At 46.4% G+C, this 20,671-nt stretch overlaps 1 non-coding gene across 1 annotated transcript; it reads left to right on the forward strand.

The window, feature by feature from the left end:
* The first annotated feature begins 306 nt into the window (after positions 1-306).
* On the forward strand, positions 307-413 carry LOC125541845. The gene has a single exon (XR_007297690.1). It is a non-coding gene; the product is annotated as a small nucleolar RNA R71 (small nucleolar RNA).
* The last annotated feature ends 20,258 nt before the right edge of the window (positions 414-20,671 follow it).

A 20,671-nucleotide genomic window follows, 5' to 3' on the forward strand; every position in this document is an offset into this window, starting at 1 on the left:
GGCACACTTACTGAAGCTACAGATGTACCGATGCAATTTGACATGATACTATCCATCTTCTTGTTCAAGATGCCAATCTGAGCTGCCATGCTATCATTTGCAGACATATTATACACACCAGGATGTGGTGGTGTTATTTCTCTTTTACTTGACCATTGGAAATGATGGGACGCCATACTTTCAATCAATGCAAATGCTTCATCAAGGGTTTTGTTCATGATTCCTCCTCTAGCAGCAGAATTGACAAAAGCTCTGGTCTGAGTGGATAGTCCTTTGTAAAAGGTTTGTAACACCAGCCATCTTTCTAAACCATGATGATGACACATTCTGATTAAAGAGTTGAATCTTTTCCATGCGTCATACAAACTTTCTCCATCATATTGAGTAAAGCTTGTTAACTTGTCCCTATATTCGGCAGCTTTTGTGGGTGGAAAGTATCTCTCAAGAAATGTCTGCAATAAAGTCTCCCAAGTATCTTTCAGATATTCAGGCAATGAGTGAAGCCATACTCTTGCTCCATCTCTCAAGGAAAATGGGAATAGTGATAATCTGATAGCACTCGGTGAAACTCCATTTTGCTTGAGGGTGTTACAATACTCCAAGAAAGTCCTTATATGCTCATGTGGGTCTTCTAAAGCTATTCCACCAAATCTGGACTATTGTACCATGTTAATCAGAGCAGGCTTCAATTCAAAATTGTTTTCCTGAATAATTGGTTGCACCATTTCTCCTGGTATCCCATGATCTCTTGGGATCCACAAGTCCCTGAGAAAAGGTACTTCATTAGGCATCTTTTCTTCTTGATCTTGCAAAGTTTCGGCAACTTGAAACCGCGTTTGATTCTCTCTTCTTGTCCTCAATAAAGTCCTTTCAATTTCTAGATCAAATGGCACTAGTGAATATTTAGGTTGAAGCATAAGACAATTTCCTGTAAAGTTCCTGAAATTGACACATGCTAGTTTCTCTCAAAACTGCAGCCAATGTTAGGAAATGGTTAGTTTCCTAAAATAAATCTTGATCTGCTTCTACTAATGTGCTAATGAAATTTAGATCCCCGGCAACGGCGCCAAAATGATCAAGTGTAATATAGCAGGGTTTTTACGCCCAAACTACGAACGTCGTGTTCTCCACAGGGATCTAGAACTTCGAAGCACACATTCAAAACATTCAGAACAACTGAACAGATGAATCAAATAGTAATGATAACGAGCAGCCACTAGAACAAGGTAAAACCAAACAATATGCAGCAAAGGTAAAGGGTTCAGAAAAAGGACTATCTCTTTTTTAGTGGTTTTCTTGCAATCAAACAGACAAGTAAACTAGCAGATGGAAGATGGTTCAGACATCACACACAACTTATGCAACCAATTAAAGTGACAGCAGCTCACAGGAGAATAACTACTAACTTGATATCCAGCAAGTGTCACAACAATTCAGCAAGAATACATGAGATTTCAGCATGGGTACACAGGTAACAGAGTAATTTTCAGATCCAACAGTGCATATATTCAGAGAACAGGAACAAGAGAAGAGAGAGGTTCAGAGCCTATGGGTCTTGATGATCTTTGATTCGAAGTTGTAGAAGTTGCAATCGAAGAAGAGTAGTAGCAGAGGATCCTTGGGATAGAGCAGCAGCGAGTGGAAGAAGACTTGGTGAAGATCGGCAGAAGAAAATACGGCCTTGGGAAGGAGTCGTGGCGGCCTTCGCGGGAGGTCAGCCGACCACCCAGAGCAGAGCAACACCAGGAGTCCAGCGTCCTGCTGTTGGTGTCGAGGCGGTGTCGCGGCGGCGATCGTCGATGTTGGAGATGAATAGCAACGAGCGTCAGGGTTGAAGAGTGGCAGGTCAGCGTTGTCATTGGAGGGGAGGGCAGCAGGTCGGCGATTAGGGGCGGCAACAGGTCGGCGGTCAAGGGCGGCAGCAAGGTGGAACGGCCTCCGATGTCCTCTTCTTCTCCCTTCCCTCGATACCACTTTTCTTCCCTGGTTCGATCTGGTGGTAGGTGAACAGCGCGGTGGTGAGCAGCAAGAGAAAGGAGTCTTCCTCCCCTGTTTTCTTCGTTACGGTGGATAAGGTTGATGCGCTCTCTCCCTCCCCTCGATCTGGTGTGGTGGGTCAGTAGCAAGAAGAACCGGCCGCGCGTGGCAACACACAGTTCGTCTGGTCGGTCGCGCTAGGCCCCGGCTCCTCTCACGCATGCCACCGGACGCTTCCTCTGGTTCTTTTCGGTTTTGCCCCCTTTAGAACTGAACTCTTCTCCAAGTTGATCCCTGCTTTAGTGTTGAAAGCACTTTCGATGAAGTTTGGGTGCCTAAACGCACCAATTCTGCATAATATGAAGAAGTGTTGTAAGAAATATCATAATAGGAACATTTCTATAGGAATGAATATTTTATAAGTAATTATTGTGGTCAAATGTTCAACTTGAGATGCAAAAAGGCTTAAAATACTATATGCATAAATGTGCTATCAATTTATCACTCCCACTTAGCCATAGAAGTCTACAATTTTAAATTTTGGCGAAGCCCCTAGTATTCGGAAGGACGAATTTGGGGCGTTATACACGCCTAAGTCGGGCAAGGCCGACTCCTTGCCCGAAGCGGAAAAATTCTTTAAGGACTTGAGACCTCGTGAACAGCGACCAGATCTCGCCTTATCATGACAGTCAGTTTTCGGCTTTCTCTACTGAGGTGCTTGTCCGAAAGAACCAGGACACAATCGCAGTATTTCTCCCACTGCTACCTTAGCAGATATATCGGAATGTAAGGTACCAAAGCATGGGAGCTGGGCAAACCCAACTATTGACCCAAGACAGGATTCGGAGCTGATACATATAATGCTATAAGTTTGGGGTGCCGCACTGTCGAAAGTGTTTGGACTTCTCATGCCGTATTATGGGGTAAACGAAAGCCCTTGGCATACTGACCGTACCCGAATGTACGGGTGCAGATTGTCGTAAGTGAACATGTAAGAAAAAGAGGATGCATAATGCAATAATAGACCAATGCTATGCATTGTTAAATAATACGTCGAAGCGTACTGATACAAGTAGTGCAATAAGCAGAAAGTAGGACTATTTGACATGTCCTATCCAAGGGCAAGCTGTGTATGGAAAGTAGAAAGCGGGTATATCGATTATTATTAGAGACCACCTAAGGGTTCCCGTGTACATCTTAATTAGCTTCTTGCCTCCTTGGTTTTTCCTTCCCATAATGTGTCCGGCAATCGTACTGCTGGAAAGTGCTTCCAGAGAGTTAGGTCCTGAAAGAGAAAAAATGATAAAGGTATACTGCCCCCTAGGGCGGTTAAGCCGCATTGCGGGGCGTGCCCTGATCGTGCCCCCGCCTATATCCATGGTATTTTCAGTGCGTAATTATGTACATGCGGCATGGATTTCGTCGCTTGACTGGGACTGGGATGGGGGCCGAATTGCTAGGCGAGCTTTGAGCGTGCCAGGCGATCCTGTTGCAGTTTACTCCGAACTCGGTTGAAGGTGTCCGGGGGCTGTATCGCCGAATTACTGGTTTTCCTTAGAAGGCTTCTTTGTGCTTCTGCTGCGAGGGCCGCAGTGTGCTCCTCCGTGCGGAGCGAGCGTTCTGTGTTTCCATTCACTGTTATGACCCCCCTAGGTCCTGGCATCTGGAGCTTGAGGTATGCGTAATGCGGTATCGCATTGAGTTTTGCGAATGCGGTTCGCCCGAGCAGTGCGTGATAGCCACTGCGAAACGGGACGATATCAAAGATTAACTCCTCGCTTTGGAAGTTGCCCGGAAATCCGAAGACCACTTACAGTGTGGCTGATCCCGTGCAATGGGCCTCTACACCTGGGATTACGCCCTTGAAGGTGGTTTTGGTGGGTTTGATCCTCGAGGGATCTATACCCATTTACAGCAGGTTCAGGCTGTTGCCGCCGTCCATAAGGACTCGAGTGAGCTGAAATCCGTCGATGATGGGGTCTAGGACCAGTGTGGCAGATCCGCCAAGACGGATACTAGTGGGGTGGTCCCTGCGATCAAAGGTGATCGGACAAGCGGACCATGGGTTGAACTTTGGGGCGACAGGCTCCATCGCATATACGTCCCTTAGTACACGCTTCCGTTCCCTCTTGGGAATGTGTGTTGCATATGTCATGTTCACTGTCTTCACTTGTGGGGGGAACCCCTTCTGTCCTCCCGTGTTCAGCGGACGAGGCTACTCCTCGTCCTCACTATGCAGCCCCTTGTCCTTGTTTTCGCCATTTAACTTGCCGGCCTGCTTGAACACCCAGCATTCTCTGTTGGTGTGATTTGCTGGCTTGTCGAGGGTGCCGTGGATTTGACACAAGCGATCCAGTATGCAATCCAAACTGGACGGAGCCGGAGTACTTCTTTTGAATGGCTTTTTCCAGTGACTGGATCTAGAGCCTCTGAATCCAGCATTGACTGCCATATCATCGGTGTTATCGCCGTTGTTGCGATGCTTTGGTCTGTTACGACGTGGTTTTCCGTTGCATCTTTGGTATCCGAAGTGTACAGATTCCGTGATGTGTTGTTGCTGCGAGCCAGCCAGCTATCCTCGCCCATGCAAAAGCGCGTCATGAGTGTCATGAGGGCTGCCATAGACTTCGGCTTCTCCTGGCCGAGGTGCCGGGCAAGCCACTCGTCACGGATGTTGTGCTTGAATGCCGCTAAAGCCTCTGCATCCGGACAGTCGACAATTTGGTTTTTCTTAGTTAGGAACCATGTCCAAAATTACCTGGCTGATTCCCCTCGATGCTGAGTTATGTGGCTCAAGTCATCAGCATCCGGTGGTCACACATAAGTGCCCTGGAAGTTGTCAAGGAATGCGTCTTCCAAATCCTCCCAACTGACGACGGAATCTGCTGGCAAGCTATTCAGCCAATGCCGAGCTGTTCCTTTCAGTTTTAGTGGGAGGTACTTGATGGCATGTAGATCATCACCGCGAGCCATGTGGATGTGAAGGAGGAAATCCTCAATCCAAACAGCGGGATCTGTTGTACCATCATACGATTCGATATTTACGGGTTTAAAACCCTCCGGGAATTCGTGATACATAACTTCATCAGTGAAGCATAGGGGGTGTGCGGCGCCTCTGTGCCGGGCTATATCGGCCCAGTCGGATTTACCTTTAGTGTATCCGGCGCGACGGTCATTGTCCCGCATTGGCGCGCGCCCCCGTGACCCGTATATTGACCTTGCATGTTTTGCCCTGCTGTCCAATACGTCTCGCAGGTCCCGTGTGTTGCCTCGGGCCTTGGTATTTTTTGATTGAGTGGCGGCGGGGTGCAGGCTGAACTTTGGGCTGAAACGCCTCTCTGGCTTGGCCTCGCGGTGGCCGGTCAGACGCACCGTACACTGGTGATGGAGGTTTCAATGCCTCCTCCTCGAGGTGAGGTAGCAACATGCATTTTGGGTAACTCTGGGAGGGGCGCTCAAGTTCGAATTCCTCGGCCGCAAGGACTTCGGTCCATCTGTCTGCTAGCAGGTCTTGATCAGCTTGAAGCTGTTGTTGCTTGTTCTTCACGCTATTTGTTGTGGCCATAAGCCAGCGCTTGAAGCGCTCCTGCTCGAAGGGATCCTCAGGCACAATAAATTCTTCATCGCCGAGGCTCTCCTCGTCTTCGGAGAGAGGCATGTAATTGTCCTCCTCCGGTTCTCCATCTGCTGCCTGCTCTAGAGGGCTAGCTTGTTCATCCTCCGGCTCTACATCATGCTGGAGGGGATTGTGGTTGTCTTCGACACTATCCGGAGTGTTAGTGTCGCTTGTGCTGGTATCACTACTTTTGTTGTGGCGGGACTTAGAGTGGCGCCACTGATGTTGGTGCTTGGGTTGCTTCTTGGAGGGGTCATCCTGCGCTCTCTCTTCACCATTGCCTTCTTTGGGGGTGTCCACCATGTGTATATCATATGATGAGGTGGCGGTCCAGCGCCCTGTGGGCGGTCGTTCCTATTCGTCCCTTGCATCATCGTCCATACCGTTGATGTCTTGGGAGTCGAAGTCGAGCATGTCGGTTAAATCGTCGACAGTGGCTACTAAATGGGTGGTGGGTGGGCAGCGAATTTCTTCGTCATCCGCATCCCATTCTAGCGAGACATAGTTTGGCCAAGGTTCTCCTGAGAAGGAGAGAGACCTTAATGAATTGAGCACATCGCCTAAAGGCAAGTGTTGAAAGATATCCGCAGAGGTGAACTCCATGATCGGCGCCCAGTAGGATTCGATAGGCACGGATGTAGGCGGCTCGGAGTCCATGGCCTGAGACGAATCCAGTGGTTCGGCGACACGGCTCTCGTAAGGGGTGAAGTCAGTATCCGGCTCCATCACCACTGAGAGTGTGGGATCCATGGCGGGGTCTATTCCTCAGTCCTCGGATGGCGCAATATGCTCCGGATTGAAGGTCGGGGTAGTTGCAGATGTGATCTCCCGAACACTGTCCGACGGTAGAGTTATGTCATGCACATCTTGATTGTGCGGTGCACCCGACATGGGCTCGAATCCGTCGAAGATCAAGTCTCCGCGGATGTCGGTAGTGTAGTTTATGTTTCTGAACCTGACCTGATGGCCAGGGGCGTAGCTCTCGATCAACTCCAAATGGCCAAGCGAATTGGCCCGTAGTCCGGAGCCGCCGAATACGAAGAACTGTTCGGGGAGGAAAACCTCACCCTGGACCGCCTTGTTACTAATGATCGAAGGAGCCATCAAGCCTTACGGTGACGGCACAGTGGAACTCTCAATGGAAGCACCAATGTCGGTGTCAAAACCGGCGGATCTCGGGTAGGGGGTCCCGAACTGTGCGTCTAAGGTAGATCGTAATAGGAGGTAGGGGACACGATGTTTACCTAGGTTCGGGCCCTCTTGATGGAGGTAATACCCTACGTCCTTCTAGATTGTTCTTGATGATATGAGTATTACAAGAGTTGATCTACCATGAGATCATAGAGGCTAAACCCTATAAGCTAGCCTATGGTATGATTGTATGTTGTCCTACGGACTAAACCCTCTGGTTTATATAGACACCGGAGGGGGCTAGGGTTACACAGAGTCAGTTACAAGGGAGGAGATCTACATATCCGTATTGCCAAGCTTGCCTTCTACGCCAAGGAAAGTCCCATCCAGAAACGGGATGATGTCTTCAATCTTGTATCTTCATAGTCCAACAGTCCGGCCAAAGGATATAGTCCGGCTGTCCGGAGACCCCCTAATCCAGGACTCCCTCAATCACAGCGGGTTATAAGGCCCGTGTCCATTGTGACAAAGACCCTTGCTCAAAGAGAATAAGGAGCAAGATCTTCTATATTGGGAACCACCGCTTTCTTCCCCGAAACCATCGCTGGCAAAGAAGCAAAGATTTTAATGGTGAGAATGAAACCCGTGACAAGCCAACTGAATTCACTAAAGAAGAGCTGGAGCAGCAACTTGAAAAGGTGAGAGATGTGAGACCAGGAAAGCTTGCGAAGAAAAGAAAGTGCGAGGAAGGTCAATGTTGGGACCGGAGGTCTTGTTTGTGGGACCTGCCATAATGGGCTGATCTGAAATTAAGGCATAATCTCGATGTAATGCACATTGGGAAAAATATATGCGAGAATCTGCTAGGGACGTTTCTAAACATTGAAGGGAAGACAAAGGACACGGTTAGTTCTAGGCTTGATTTGGAGGACGTGGGCATAAGAGAAGATTTGCATCTACATCACAATGAAGAAGATGATTCATTTGAAATGCCACGAGCATGGTATACAATGATTAAAGAACAAAATGTCACATTCTGTGAATTCCTAACAGCGGTGAAATTTCCACATGGTTGTGCTGCTAACCTAGCAAAGTGTGTTACTTCTGATGGATTCAAGCTTTCAGTACTGAAAAACCATGATTGTCTCATCCTCCTCAGAAAGATTTTACCGATGGGCCTCCGAGGAATCATGGACAAGGATATATATGAAGTGGTTGCTGAGCTGGGAAATTTCTTTAGAGAAATGTGCTGCAAAACACTCAAGTTAACTGTCCTATAAATACTTGAAAAAGAAATCCCAATTATTATTTGCAAGCTCGAGAAGATTTTCCCTCCAGCTTTCTTCACCGTGATGGTCCATTTGGCGGTGCGCTTACCAAAAGAAGCAATGCTTAGAGGCCCTGTGCAATAAGGTTGGATGTACCCAATCGAAAGAAGGCTACTTACTTGTAAGCCTTATGTGAGAAACACGGCAAGACCTGGAGGTTCTATTGCTGAAGCATATGTCATTGACGAGTGCTTGACTTTTTGCTCTAGATACTTTGGTGATGTGGAAACAAGATGGAACCGTTCGGGTAGAAATAGAGAGCGGTCTGATTCGCAAAGTGGTGATATCTTTGTTTTCAACCATGGTGTGAACTTTCTTGGAGCCTCACAATATTTGGAGGCTGGTGATGAGTATGACAAGATGGTTTGGTATGTGCTCAGCAATTGCGCCGAGGTTCTACCATATATCGAGTACGTTATATCTTGTGCACTCATTATATATATATATTTTTTTTCCTTGGGTTGGCACCAGCCTAATGTTTTAATTCACATGTTTTTTTTGCATTGCAGGAAATGCAAGGAAGAGTTAAATCAGGAAGAAAGCAAGATCCATGTTGATAAAAGGGTTGCCAAGGGGTTTTCTAATTTGTTTAAGAATCATGTGAGATCTTTTGCCACATGTTTGATGTTTGCTGTGTTATTCGCCAAATGTTAAATACCATTGTTTGCTAAATGTTTTATTTTTGAAGATTGGAAAGTTGCATGAGGAGAAGAAGGTCAGTGATGATCTATTTTCTTTGGCATGCTTACCGGATAAGCGAGTGAGAGTGTATTCAGCATGCATTGCTGACGGTATCCGGTACCACACCGTTGACCGCGAGGACAAAAGGAAGACAAAGAATAGTGGAATCCTCACTGAGGGGTCACATGATCGTGAGATCATTGACTTCTATGGTCAGTTGAGAAGCATCGTAGAGTTGCAGTACAACTCTAGTGGAGGCATATATCGCTCAGTTATCTTATTTCGCTATGACTGGTTCGAGCTTGGCAGCAAGAAGAAGAGAGACTCTTTTATAAAATATGATGGCCACTTCAAAAGCATCAACACTTCAAGGTGCTGGAATAAGAGTGATCCCTTTATTCTAACAACACAAGCAACAATGGTGTTTTATCTGCCATACACTCTTTTGCACGAAAAATGGCGAATTGTGCAAAACTTTGAGCATAGACACTTGTGGAGTGTGACTGAAACTGAAGTGGAGAAGGGTCCCGGTGGTGGTGGACTAACATACCAGGATGATGACTCTACAGAAGTTCCGTTGCAAGCTGATGATGACTCTATGGAAGTTCCGGTGCAAAGCAGAGTGCGAAGGGACCGGGAATGTGTGCTCGTTGATGCTGCAATAGTTGAAGGCATCATGAAAAGAAGAAAGGTGGTAGCGGATGGACATGAGAGCGAGGATGAGGAAAACAAGACTGATCATACTATGCTGCAATATTGTAGTGATGATGAGGAAAACAGGAGTGGGCATAGAGTTCCTTGTTTCCGTATTGACTATGATGAGTAGCGAAGGTAAATTTTGTCTCCTTGGTGAGCTAATGCTATTTTGTCTCCTTGGTAGTTGTTGTTGATGTGATCCTGATGTAGTTTTTGTACTACAATTTTCTAGGTACCAAAATGCATGACACTGTGTAGTGATGGAGAGGCAGATGATGGTTGAAGATACAATGCAAAATGATGTAGTTATGGTGATCATGAAGTATTGATGATGGAAAATACAATGCAAAATGAAGATGTTGTTTTGGTGAACTGAAGATGTTGTTTTTAGAGCTATTTTTTTAACTGAAGATGTTGTGGTGTAAAATGCTATTTTTTTAATTGAGTAGTTTTGGTGATCATGTAGTTTTGGTTGTGATGTAAAAGTTTACAAAATGATGTCATTTTGAACTAAAGATGTTGCTTTGATCACCAAAATTCAGTTTTGGTTTGATCATGTAGTTTTCACAGCTGTTTTGGTCAGAACAAAAGATGTTGTACTGAATTTTGCTTCAACTGAACATGGGCGCGCTCCATTTCACTGTGAGCAAAAAAAATATGCGTGAGCGGGGACTTGAACACACGACCGTGCACTCATTTCACTATGTTTCTACCAGTGGGCTAGGAAGAGGCTACTGGTCTTCTCCTCTATGCCATCTCTTTTAAAATCATCAAACTAGTCAAGTATCATACACACACCTCGCTAACAAGTGGGCCACTCGACCCACTCGCTGACAAGTGGGCCATTTTGCTACTCTACCGAAGCTACCAAAAAATATGCGCGAGCGGGGGCTCGAACCCACGACCGAGCGCTTGTTTCAACACGTTCACTACCACTGAGCTAGGAAGAGACTGTTGGTTATGTACCCGAACAAAACTACATGTGTTGGAGAGAGTGGCTATCTCTCAAACAAGTGGACCCTCCTCTCCCGCAACTGACAAGTGGACCCTCCTCCTCTCATTTCCCCATTATTTTCCTTCCTCTCCCGCAACTCCTTCCTCTCTGTCGTCGTCGCCGCCGCCGCCGCAGCTCATCTCCCACTGAGCCACCGCCGCCGCCGATCGCTAGAGATTTCAACCCGCTGCCTTCCTCTCTGGCACTCCTTCCTCTCCTGATAGGTTAGGGTTTTCTACTGTTGTTTACTGGATTCGTTTAGGGTTTGAATGGATTAGGGATTAGATTCGGTTAGGGTTTGATTTGAATGGAGGGGGGAGTGAGTGGGGTGGTGTTGTGCTGGCCTTGGATTAGGGTTTGTTTGGAAATTTGGGTTAGATAATTTGAAAGCCCACAACTAAGCTGACTGACCTAGCAAAATATTATATGAATCCTTCCTCTTAACTTAGTAGCAAAATATGATATGGTTCAAATTATTTAAAATAGATGGATTAGGTTTCTTATCTACTATTGAGGCCCTGTTGATGTTGATGTTTTTGGTGCTAGCAAAATATGGAATGAGTAGAAGAAGAAAACAGAGTGTTGTTGATGTTTTTGCCATCAGAAATGTCCTTGTTTTTGCCAAGATAGAGTAGTAGCAAATCGAGGCCATTGCCATTTATAGTAGTGTTCCAAATTGAGGCCTTGGCAAACACATGTAGTAAATATCCAACTTGGCTCTGACACTAGTAAGATCAGACTCATATCTTCCCATATGGTTCATTTATAGATATACAAAGGGGCAGATATGTTCATATATGTTCATTTATAGATATAGATATGTTCATGCAGATATCTGCCCATATGTGGGATTAGATATGTAGATATCTGCCATATCTACATGTCTGCCCATTTATAGATATTTGATATGGTTAGATATGTTCATTTACAGATATAGATATATTCATTTATAGATATGGGCAGATATGCCTTTTAGAGTAGACATGGGCAGATATGGTCCTTTTATAGTAGCAAATTGTTTTGCCATTGAGATTGAGATTGAATATTTGTGCAGTGTGACTGAACATTGAGATTGTTTTCTGTTTCTTTCAATGATTTGTGTGGTTCAGTTTCTGAAGTAAACTGGAGATGTTAGAAATTTGATGGTTGTTGTTCATATATCTCCACTTATGAACATATCTGTCCAAATTTGATGGTTTCTGAACATGTGCCTTAATACCTTGTTTGTCATTTGGTGTCCACGGATTGAAATGTTGGCTGTTATATATTAATTGCAGTATATTTGTGCATGTTCATTCAGTGTTTGTGTTGATTTGATGCCAATGTTCAGAAATAGTATTTTGATGTTGTTGTTGTTGTTGTTATTCTTGTTGTGGTTACCTGAAATGTTGATATTCTACTTTTTTGAAGTGCTTGTTTCCTATTTATGTCCAGTCATGTTTTTGGTAACTTGTTGTTTAATTACAATGCTTCTTTTTCAGAGAAGTGAGATGGCTGGCTTGGAAGGTTTCGAGTTCTTTGAGATCGTAATTGAGAAATCTTGCAGTAGGCAGGTATATTTATCATCACTCATGTCTTTATCATCACTCTACTGTCTAGTGCTTGATTGGCACATTCAACCACTACTTGACCCTCGCTATAGAGGATGCCTGACAAGTTTTCGAAGATGCTCGCCAGCCGTGAGCCCCACAAAGTGAAGCTGCGGGATGCCGGCAGCGGGCTTCATAGGGAGTGGGACGTGTTGGTGGTGTTCAATGGCGAAGGCCACATGTACCTAGGGCCCGGGTGGGATCATTTCGCTCGCGACCATGAGCTATAGCTCGGGCACTTCCTTGTCTTCCGCTACGACGGCGACACCATGTTCACCGTGAAGATGTTTGACAACACCATGTGCCACATGTACTACCAACATGACGATGATGCCAGTAAGCTCTTTACCTCTCTTCTTACTGTCCTTTTGGCTTCCTCTACCAGCACGATGACAACACCATGTTCACACTTTGTTGCATTTGGCCAGGCAATGGGAGCAGCAGCGGGGATGACAAGGAGCAGAGCGGGGATGACGAGGAGCAGAGCGGGGAGACGAGGAGCAGAGCAGGGATGACGATGAGCAGCCTATTCTGGCTGACGACGACCTTGCTATGATGGTGGCTGACAACGACCATACTATGGTGGTGGCGGATGACGACCTTGCTATGGTGGTGGCTGACGATGACTCTACTATGGTGATGGTGGACGACGACCTTGCTATGGTGGCTGACGACGACCTTGCGATTGTGGTGCCTAATGATGACCTCGCAATGTTGGTGCTTGACAATGACCTCCTGATGGTGGTGGCTCCTGCAATCCCACAGCTTGGCGACAGGACCATGTCAATTGTGGTAGAGGAGTACATCCACGTTGGGATTCGCCACTCTGAGCGCATTAGGTTGATGAAGGAGAAGAACGAGGAGAACAAGTGAAGATGTTAAGAAATGAAGTGGCAATGTTAAGCATGTTAGGTTTAAGCTTATTAGTGTAATCTGAACATGTCAATGTTAAGTATGTCAGGTTTAATTTTGTGCATGCTCACGGATGCTGTATGACAGTGTCATCTAAACATGTTAGTTTCTTAATTATGAATATTCAGTTTGGTAATTGATGGGAATTGACATTTTTATGCATGCTCATGGATGAAAGATAATATTATGGGTTTTTGTGCATGCTCATGTATGAAACAATATAAGTTTCATTTTTTGAATGCTAAAAACATGACTCAAACCCTAGCCACGGACGGCCGCCGTGACAAAATCGGCCGGTTTTTGAGAACACCATAAAAAATTAAAAAAAAATCAAAAAAATGGGAGACCTCCGCGTCACATCACCAAATGTGGTCTACCAACTAGCAAAAATACTAAACTTGCAATATCGGTGTTTTCTGAAAAGGTGTTCTCAAAAGTGACCTACCATGAACGAAGATTCATGGCTTTCAAGGCAAACTATCAATGATATGGCCGCATTTGTTGAATAGTTTGTGATAATATGCCCACATTTGGCGCATGCCTCCATCTTGTCGTGGCAAACAATGTTTCCAAAGCTAGGTTCCAACTTGTTTCAGAAAAAAAACCGTTATCATTTTTTGAATGCTAAAAACATGCGTTTTTGTGAAGCGGCTATAAGGAGGGTCACCCCAAACGGCGCCATTCCATGTCTATCTCAAAGTATACCCTACTACCTCTTGAGCACTGCGTTGGTTTTCCCTTGAAGAAGAAAGGGTGATGCACTAGAGCAGCGTAAGTATTTCCCTTAGTTTCTTTGAGAACCAAGGTATCAATCCAGTAGGAGACCACGCGCTAGTCACCTCGTACCTACACACACAAATAAGAACCTCGCAACCAACGTGATAAAGGGGTTGTCAATCCCTTCATGACCACTTGCAAGAGTGAGATCTGATAGAGATAATAATAATAATAAGATAAATATTTTTGGTATTTTTATGATATAGATTGAAAGTAAAGATTGCAAAATAAAGTAGATGGAAAACATCTATGATGGAGAATAGACCCGGGGGCCATAGGTTTCACTAGTGGCTACTCTCAACATAACATAGGTTTCACTGGGATCGAGCACCGCAAGATTGAACCCAAAGCTAAGCACTTCTCCCATTGCAAGAAATATCAATCTAGTAGGCCAAACCAAACTGATAATTCGAAGAGACTTGCAAAGATAAACCAATCATACATAAAAGAATTCAGAGACGATTCAAATATTGTTCATAGATAGACTTTATCATAAACCCACAATTCATCGGATCTCGACAAACACAACGCAAAAGAAGATTACATCGAATAGATATCCAAGAGAATCGAGGAGAACTTTGTATTGAGATCCAAAGAGAGAGAAGAAGCCATCTAGCTACTTGCTATGGACCCAGAGGTCTGAAGTAAACTACCACTACAAAAAATACACTTCCGTGATGATACGAGTTTGTCATAGTAGGTCACATTTTCTGTCATGCATGTACATCCATGACAATTTTATGACAGAATCAAGATAGTCATACATGTGTTGTCGTCGAAGTGTTCCATGACATTACCAAAGTTATCATCACGGAAGTGTCCACTTCCATGATGATAAATCATGCGTCACAGAAGTGCTTTCTTCAATGGTGACCGACACGTGGCATCCACCGTAATGGAATGTCATTAAGCTATCGGGTCCGGTTTTGGATCCGATAACCCGTTAACAGCCCCGACCAATGGGGATTTTCCACATGTAAAATCATCATTGGCTGGAGGGAACACGTGTCGGCTCGCCGTTGGGACATATGTCATCAACTCATTGGACCCAAAGCGCCTATGATACGTCGACACGTGGCATGGCCCAATAGAGGCCCATTCCTGTGAAAAGGCCGATCCGTTTGGCTTGGTCAAAAGGTGGCGGCCGGGCCCATGGCGAGCCTGTTAACGGCATGTTCGCATATAGCCCATTTACAGCCCGCTAACCCAGGGCCCGTTTACGGCCTATCCGAATTAGGCCCAGTAGCGTCATCTGGGCCGTCCAATATAATTCCATCCCATTTTTACTTCTGGCCCATGTATGGCCCATGACATCTTTCGGCCCATATGAGGCCCTTAGTAACTCTCAGCCCATTAACGGCCCGTGGTAAAACTGGCCCTTAATGAACAGTGTATCACTTTACACCCATTAACGACCCATTATACGGTTGGGACATTTCCAGCCCATGTTATCTTTCGGCCTTCTCAGGGCCCATTTATTCTTGGGCTCATTTACAGCATTCGTTTACTTATGGCCCATTACAGGCCTTTTCTGCTTGTGGGCCAAATTCAGCTCATGGATACAGTCGAACCATTTGTGGCCCGTTAATCCGTTGGGCCATTTTCATAGCATCATCAAATACTGCCGATTAACGGCCCGTTATGGTCAACCCATAAAACGTACGATTTCCACTCTAACCCGTTTACGGCCCCTTATATGGCCCGTACAAGGCCCATAGATGAGACGGCCCGTAGAAGGCCCATTGACCCGACGGCCCGTAGAAGGCCCATTGATCTGACAGCCCATAGAAGGCCCATGGATCCGACAGCTGATAGAAGGCCCGTAGAAGGCCCATTGACCCGGCGGCCCATAGAAGGCCCATTGATCCGACGGCCCATAGAAGGCCCATGGATCCGACAGCCGATAGAAGGCCCATGGATCCGACAGCCCATAGAAGGCCCACGAATCCGACAACCATAGAAGGCCAGGGATCGTCCGTCCCGTAGATGGCCCATGGAACGTACGGCCTGTGGAGGGCCATGGTCACTACAACATTTGGGCGAGTTAGCCCCCGTTTGAGCAATAAAGCATATTCAAAGAATTATCCTACTCTATACTATCACCTCTAAAAAACATACACTATACAATAAAGAGACTGAGGCATAGAAACATAGAATAATCCTACACTATACAATAAAGAAATTATAGCTGATTATACCCACTGGGCATTATGGTTCGGCACTAGTGATAATAAAGCATACACAAACAGCAAATTACACACACTGGGTAAATATAACTCATACATCATGGACGCGCATCAACATAACTTACCATTTGAACTATAATCTCTTCAGAAATAGGATTGGCCGGATTTAGATAGCACAAATTTCAGTCTACAAAATCTCCAATTCCTTCGTTGTTACCTCAGTGTCTTGTTTCATTTTTGACTCCTACATCGAATACATGCATGTCCAGTCTCAACTTGTTGATTGTACATTCAGAAGCATGTACACGTTGTCTTGCCACCTCTAGTTGATGCTCGAGAACATCAGCACATTCCAATTCCAATCCATAATCATTCGGCAACGGCCATGCCGTACTGCTCGTAGATCTTTGTGTTGATGTCACTTCATCCTGAAATGTTTCTATAAGTACACATGACTTGGGCAAAAATATAGTTACAACAGTGAAGCGAGCAAGACAGACTATTTTGTACATGGCAAAACAAGACTAACAATAATGTTACACGTCATGAAGCATAAGCACGTGATATTTTCAAAATGATAAAAAAAGGTAGTCTGTGTAGCCTACATACAAAAATCTCTCTTAGCTCACCAGAGGAGCATGATGTTGGGGCCAAATCCCAAACACAGACAAGTTACAAATTTAAACAGCACGTTGCGTAGAAGTAAGCAAGCAGTTGGCCATTCTGTAGCTCAATTAAAGTCTCAGGGAGAATAATGAACAACAGAGGATTTCATACAAACATACTAGAACAAGCAAAACTATGCAATCATTAGCCTGGTATGAACTAGATTGTGAGCCTCAATCAATAATACTTGGTTAATAGACTTCAAAGCTTTAGGCACACTTAGGCAGAGTAATTAAATGATAAGGCCTTTAATTATGTCAACTAATAGTTATACAAGTACACACCATCAGGAATCATTCTTTGGGAATGTCATTAAGTGAGGACAAATAAAGCAATTGAAAAGAGCAAATTAACTATGCCTGAAACAAACAAGGAATTGAACTGTTGAGTTGGATATAGTGACTTACCTTAACAGGTTGAAGAGGCTCAGTGCAACTCCTACTTCTCTTGCAATGCTCCTTCCTAACATCTTGTACTTGGAAATCCTCAATCTTATTGAGGGAGTCCTGGATTAGGGGGTCTCCGGACAGCCGGACTATCTCCATTGGCCGGACTGTTAGACTATGAAGATACAAGATTGAATACTTCGTCTCGTGTCCGGATGGGAATCTACTTGGCGTGGAAGGCAAGCTAGGCAATACGGATATGGATATCTCCTCCTTTGTAACCGACCTTGTGTAACCCTAACCCTCTCCGGTGTCTATATAAACCGAAGGGTTTTAGTCCGTAGGACAACAACCATTACATACAATCATACCATAGGCTAGCTTCTAGGGTTTAGCCTGTCTGATCTCGTGGTAGATCTACTCTTGTACTACCCATATCATCAATATCAATCAAGCAGGACGTAGGGTTTTACCTCCATTAAGAGGGCCCGAACCTGGGTAAAACATCGTGTCCCCTGCCTCCTGTTACCATCCGGCCTAGACACACAGTTCGGGACCCCCTACCCGAGATCCGCCAGTTTTGACACCGACATTGGTGCTTTCATTGAGAGTTCCTCTGTGTCGTCGCCGTTAGGCTTGATGGCTCCTACTATCATCGATAGCGATGCGGTCCAGGGTGAGACTTTTCTCCCCGGACAGATCTTCGTATTCGACGGCTTTGCACTGCTGGCTAATTCGCTTGGCCATCTAGAGCAGATTGAAAGCTACGCCCCTGCCCGTCAGGTCAGATTTGGAAGTTTGAACTACACGGCCGACATCCGCGGAGACTTGATCTTCGACGGATTCAAGCCACAGCCGGGCGCGCCACACTATCGTGATGGGTATGACCTAGCTCTGCAGCCGAACAGTACCCCAGAGGCTGCGCCCGCATCAGCTCTGACCCTTAGCTCAGAGCCAACTGCGCCAGTCAAGGACGGGTGGTTAGACACCTCCTCAAGGGCTGCAGTCTCAACGGCGATCGAGCCGAACACCAGCCTAACCCTCTGCGCAGCCCGTGACTCCAAGGTGCCGGACTCTTTTCCGGACTCCAAACCATCCGCGCCCCTGCCAATCGAATCCGATTGGGCGCCGATCGTGGAATTCACCGCCGCGGATATCTTTCAGCACTCGCCCTTTGGAGACATTATGAATTCACTAAGGTCTCTCTCTTTATCAGGAGAGCCTTGGCCGGATTATGGCCAACCGGATTGGGATGCGGACGACGAAGAAATTCGAGGCCCACCCACCACCCACTTCGTAGCCACTGTCGATGATTTAACCGACATGCTCGACTTCGACTCCGAAGACATCGACGGTATGGACGACGATGTAGGAGACGAACATGAACCAGCACCTATAGGGCACTAGAAATCCACCTCGTCATATGACATATACATGGTGGATACACCCAAAGAAGGCAATGGCGACGGGATAGCGGAGGATGACTCCTCCAAGAAGCAACCCAAACGCCGACGTCAGCAGCGCCGCTCTAAGTCCCGCCAAAGCAAAAGTTGTGATACCGGCACAGGAGATAATAACACTCCGGATAGTGCCGAAGAAAACAACAAACCCCTCCAGCAAGATTTAGAGCAGGAAGATGGAGGAGCCAGCTCTCTTGAGAGAGCGGCAGACGGAGAGGAGGAGGATGACAATCGCATGCCCCCCTCCGAAGACGAGGCAAGCCTCGGCGACGATGAATTCGCCGTACCAGAGGATCCCGTCGAATAAGAGCGCTTCAAGTGCCGGCTTATGGCCACGGCAAATAGCCTGAAGAAAAAGCAGTAGCAGCTTCAAGCTGATCAAGATCTGCTAGCTGACAAATGGACCGAAGTCCTCGGAGCCGAGGAATATAAACTCGAGCGCCCCTCCATGAGTTACCCAAGGCGCAGGTTACTACCCCGACTGGAGGAAGAAGCGTATGATACGGCTGATCGGCCACCTCGTGGCCGCGATAGAGAGGCATTCCCGCCAAAACCTCAGCCTCCACCCCAACGCCATTCAAATAAAAAGGCATGGGGAGATACGCCAGACCTGCGAGACATATTGGAGGACAAGGCAAAGCATTCAATATCGATCTACGGATCACGAGGGCGGACCACTCTGCGAGACGAAAAACGTCATGCCGGATACAGTAAAAGCAAATCCGGCCGGGCCGAACACAGCGGGCAAGACCCATTCGAGCTGCGTCGCGATATAGCCCAATACAGAGGCGCCACACACCTCTTATGCTTCACAGACGAAGTAATGGAACATCAATTCCCAGAAGGTTTCAAACCTGTAAATATTGAATCATACGACGGCACAACAGATCGCGCGGTATGGATTGAGGACTTCCTCCTCCACATCCACATGGCCCGCGGCGATGACTTACACGCCAACAAATACCTCCCACTAAAGCTCAAAGGACCAGCGCGGCATTGGCTTAACAGCTTGCCAGCGGACTCCATTAGCTGTTGGGAAGATCTGGAAGCCGCATTCCTCAACAACTTTCAGGGCACTTATGTGTGACCACCATACTCCGATGATTTGAGCCACATAATTCAGCAGCCAGAAGAGTTGGCCAGGCAATTCTGGACTCAGTTCCTTACAAAGAAAAATCAAATCGTCGACTGTCCGGATGCGGAGGCCTTAGCAGCTTTCAAGCACAACATCCGAGATGAGTGGCTAGCCCGGCACCTTGATCAGGAAAAGCCGAAATCTATGGCAGCTCTCACGACGCTCATGACCCGCTTTTCTGCGGGAGAAGATAGCTGGCTGGCTCACAGTAATAACATATCAAAGAACCATGGTACCTCAGATACCAAGGACAGCAATAGCAGGTCACATCGCAACAAGCATAAGTGCCGCATTAACAGCGAAAATACTGAGGATTCGATAGTCAGTGCCGGATTCAAAGGCTCTAAACCCGGTCAGCGGAAAAAGCCATTCAAACAAAGTACGCCGGGTCCGTCCAGCTTGGACCATATACTCGATCGCTCGTGTCAAATACACGGCACCCCAGACAAGCCAGCCAATCACACCAACATGGATTGTTGGGTGTTCAAGCAGGCCGGCAAGTTAATTGCCGAAAACAAGGACAAGGGTCCGCATAGCAATGACGAGGAGGAGCCTCGGCAGCCGCACAGTGGAGGACAGAAGAGGTTTCCCCCGCAAGTGCGGACAGTGAACATGATATATGCAACCCACATCCCCAAGAGGGAGCGGAAGCGTGCGCTCAGGGACGTATATGCGTTGGAGCCAGTCGCCCCAAAGTTCAACCCTTGGTCCTCCTGTCCGATCACCTTCGATCGCAGGGACCACCCCACTAGTATCCGTCATGGCGGATTCGCCACACTGGTCCTAGACCCAATCATTGAAGGATTTCAGCTCACTCGAGTCCTTATGGACGGCGGCAGCAGCCTGAACTTGCTTTATCAGGACACAGTGTGCAAAATGGGTATAGACCCCTCAAGGATCAAACCCATAAAAACGACCTTTAAGGGCGGCATTCCAGGTGTAGAGGCCCATTGCACATGCTCAATTACACTGGAAGTGGTCTTCGGATCCCCTGATAACTTCCGAAGCGAAGAGTTAATCTTCGATATAGTCCCGTTCCGCAGTGGTTATCATGCGCTGCTCGGGCAAACCGCATTTGCTAGATTCAATGCAGTACCGCATTATGCATACCTCAAGCTCAAGATGCCAGGACCTCAC

The sequence above is a fragment of the Triticum urartu genome, chromosome 2 (genome assembly GCF_003073215.2).
Source record: "Triticum urartu cultivar G1812 chromosome 2, Tu2.1, whole genome shotgun sequence".
In the NCBI taxonomy this organism is placed as follows: Eukaryota; Viridiplantae; Streptophyta; class Magnoliopsida; order Poales; family Poaceae; genus Triticum; species Triticum urartu.